Source organism: Magallana gigas, chromosome 2 (assembly GCF_963853765.1).
Source record: "Magallana gigas chromosome 2, xbMagGiga1.1, whole genome shotgun sequence".
NCBI classification, from domain to species: domain Eukaryota; kingdom Metazoa; phylum Mollusca; class Bivalvia; order Ostreida; family Ostreidae; genus Magallana; species Magallana gigas.
Genome location: NC_088854.1, coordinates 30858686 through 30862505, shown reverse-complemented (window position 1 = coordinate 30862505; position 3820 = coordinate 30858686). Strand labels below are relative to the sequence as shown.

At 32.9% G+C, this 3820-nt stretch overlaps 1 long non-coding RNA gene across 1 annotated transcript; it reads right to left on the bottom strand.

Annotated features, from left to right (window-relative positions):
• Positions 1 to 758: 758 nt before the first annotated feature.
• Positions 759 to 2838, bottom strand: LOC117682225 (uncharacterized). Its single transcript, XR_010710993.1, has 2 exons — positions 2551 to 2838; positions 759 to 1715 (listed from the first exon to the last, which is right to left on the bottom strand). It is a non-coding gene; the product is annotated as an uncharacterized lncRNA (long non-coding RNA).
• Positions 2839 to 3820: the final 982 nt, after the last annotated feature.

The window sequence follows — 3820 nt, the reverse complement described above, 5'->3', positions numbered from 1 at the left end:
GCCAAAATTTTAAAACTGGTGAATTTATCTTCAATAACAAATGTAATTATGTAAAGTTAAGTATTTCAAGAATATATAGTAGACATACAACAAAATAAACTTTAAAATAACCATTAAAATAGTGCATATAAACCATCTTCTGGGTGTGACCTTGACCTTGGTGTGAATAACATGGAATGAGATAAGGTATTTCTGGCTAATTATATGTTCTAATTCATCAAAGTTTTTAAAATAATGCAATAATTATGAAATTAAAAATTCATTGGTATTTTTTTTTGAAAAAAAAGCAGCTAGATGCATAGATTTTGAATGACAGTGTTTTCTCAATGAATTCAAGCAATGACATGGAATGAAAAACCTGCAACTTCAAAATGGATTGATGTCTGATCAATAAGTTTTAACCAGTATATATGCATTCTAGGTCAGAGCATATATTGATAGTTCATATACATACAATTACATGTATGATATATTCTAATAAACTGTTAGATTATATTGTAAATGAACACACATCAATATATGGTTGCATTACAATACTGTCTTGTCTATTGATATAAGAAGTTGCACGTTACTTCATCTGATCAGTTGAAAAACATTTGTTTAATGAAAATTCCCTTCATGACAAAACCATTCCATTCAGGTAGCTAGAATATAGACATAAATTAAACACTTTATAGCGATGAGTGATTCAAAATATACTATCAGTAGAATTTATCAATTTATCTTTATCAGGATTATTTTTGTTTGGAGGGGGGGGGGGGGGGGGGGGTGTGTTGTGTTGTGTTACATCAAACAGTACATACATGTACTGGAACTAGTAACTAGTTCAGGTATAATGAAAATCAAAGGCAGTATATACACTTCTGATATAATGAACTTTAACTATCACTTCTGATATAATGGGCTTTAACTATCACTTATAAAAGTATATCCAAAATGTTCAGCAAGCGAATGTACTGATCTTTGATGACTTTGTTACTCTTGGTCCACTTCCACACTCTTTTGACAATACTTGCTGTGTGCCCTCTTCCTCTACTAAATGCTAGCTTTAGAACTGCATAGTTCAAGTCACTGATAGCTATTTTTCTATCCATACACTAAGTGATTCTCTTCATTGACAAATGTTCATGTGAAAAAGTTGCACTTAGCAGAGAGAATGATGCTGTTCTGTGAAACAAAATTGACTGATCATACAAGTCTTTGAAGGGATATGACAGGAAAGCATCATGAGCAGCATAGTTACAATGTAAGAAGCTAAAACTAAAGTATGTCGGGTATAAGATGGCAACCTTGGGAATTGTGACCTCAACAGAAGCTTTGTATCAACAAATCCTGCAACATGTTTCTTAAAAGCATCCATCTTTCCAACTGCTAACATGGTGTTGACTAAAGCATGGCCGTCTTAAGACTTGATGTTATGCCCAGTAAGACTTGATGCTATGCCCAGGAAGACTTGATGCTATGCCCAGTAAGACGTGATGCTATGCCCAGTAAGGATGGCTCAATGTCCTTGTCAATGAAGTCAACGAAGTACTCTAAAGCAGAGGAAATTTGCTGGATTGAACAGGTTTGCCTCTGTGGAACATTGACCACCTTTCACAGTTAGGACTGTCTCTTCAGATGCAGAGGAAGAAATTGGAAATTTTGTTTGGACAAAACAGTGCCAGTGATCTTCTCATCATGTTGCAGCTATCTGGAGAACTTGCAATTACCACCTGTTAAACAAAAATTAATACATAATAAGGAAAATTATGGTTAACTTGCTAGTTTTCCGCTTTAGAATAGATAGGCAGAAAAAATGACATTTTAATGGTTAAATGTCCATGCTATTGTGTACCAAGTTAATCATTAATTCGCCACATTTAATATTTATTGTGACTTATATTGTATAAGTGCTGCAAAAAGTATAGTGCATACACACAATGCTTTAATTTCTTAGACTCTGTTGTATCGCTTTACTATAAATATATATAATATACAAATGTAGCTCTACATGAAAATAGACATTTAATTATAATTTAAATGTAAGATTCTCAGAAAAAATATTGACCAGTGATTTATTTTAAACTATTGACTGGCTAGAATATATTTAGAGGATCATCTTTTTAAAAAAACCTCAATAAATCAATACTGATTTGTAGATAAGCTGTCTTAATTCTTTCATATTTCTTTGACTGCATTTGACTTGACACTAATAAAAATGATAAAACTGAAGAATAACTTTCTAGCTATGATCTCCTGTTTATTAGCAAGGTTTATTTCTATTGTAGACTTGCCGAAATAAAAATAAAATGAAAATAGTTACTATATAAACATTCAAATTTTGTGTTTCTCATAAAATAGCCATTTCGGTAACCGCATGGGCCGCCATATACACATGTATCGCCTGCTTGTTGCAATGGACTGAATGGTGATGATTTGATCTATAAGATTATCATATATATATATATATGCGATACTTGAGTTTGAAGAAAATTTATATGATGGGCATAGTGTAGCATAAACGTTGCCATTTTAACTATACTAAGTCTAAAAGCACTGACGACTTACATTTTTGCTGTAAACTATCTCGATTTCCTCTACTGGAATTTCCTCTGACTCATTTCGCTCGTTAGTTGCAGTTCTAAAATAATTTTTTTGGCGATTATTTGTTTGAATTTTTCCCCATCTTTCCTCCTCTCTCAGTTGTCATTTTCGGAGGACTCGTACTGCTGTTCACATCGCTTTGAAACGAAGCGACCCTTTCTCCTTTCGGATTTCCCTCTCCATTGTTGTTCGCGCCGACTATGGTATGTCGTAAATGACATAATTTTACATATTCCTTTGTCACTTATGCATTTAATACGGGTTTGTTGTGTTAAAGATGATTCATTTAATTTATTGTAGAAGTTTTGTTGAAATTTGTAACAAGTTGAATTTTACGACATGTTCATGTATGGAGACCCACTTGGGGTAAAAATTGATGACAAGAATACATCCTTAAAGTATGCCAATTATTACGGAAACTATCGGATATTAACGAAGTTAAAAACGTAAAAAAAAATAAATGGCATGCCTCCTACATGTCACTTACGGAAGCTAAAGAGAGAATCCAATGAGTTGTTCTAAAGTAAGTAAACTTGCGTGGACATTGGTTTCCGAGGAACACATTGGTCGTGACAAACAACAAGAGATGTAAAACAACAGAGACGTAAACAAAAGAAAACACGTATCTCTTAGCCAATAAGGTCGGGTTGACAATCAGAATTTATTAATTTCCAGGGCCATGATTCATTATTAGGGTTTTGAGTTTCTATTATTTAAATTTCATGACTTTTAACCCCCTAAATTTTAAATCAATATCCGAATTAAAGCTCTAATACTTGTAATATATAGTACATGTAACAATTGTTCTTTTTTGTCTACACATCTCTTTTTTTCCTATTTTCCATTAACTATCGATGATTGACGAAAGGCTATAACAATTCAGGTCAGCAATTATTAATCAAAACCATGAATGAAAGTTGATCTAAATAATTTGATATTTATCTCACCACATATGTTATTGTCCTAATACAATAACTACCTGCATCTGGGTCATGTTCATTGTATCAACGGGTGTTTACCTATCGAGTGAGGGCAGTTAGTCATTGTTTTTAATTTTATGGCTGTGAAACACATCAATATATAAACCACTACTATTTTACTATAGTAAATCTCTACGTCATGCATGTTTTTGCAGCACGAACCCCACTCCCCATTCTTAGAAGTAATATTTCACTTTGAAAATAAGTGCTTCTGGGCGAAAAAATTAACAATGTCTGTTCAGTATAGACTCGTG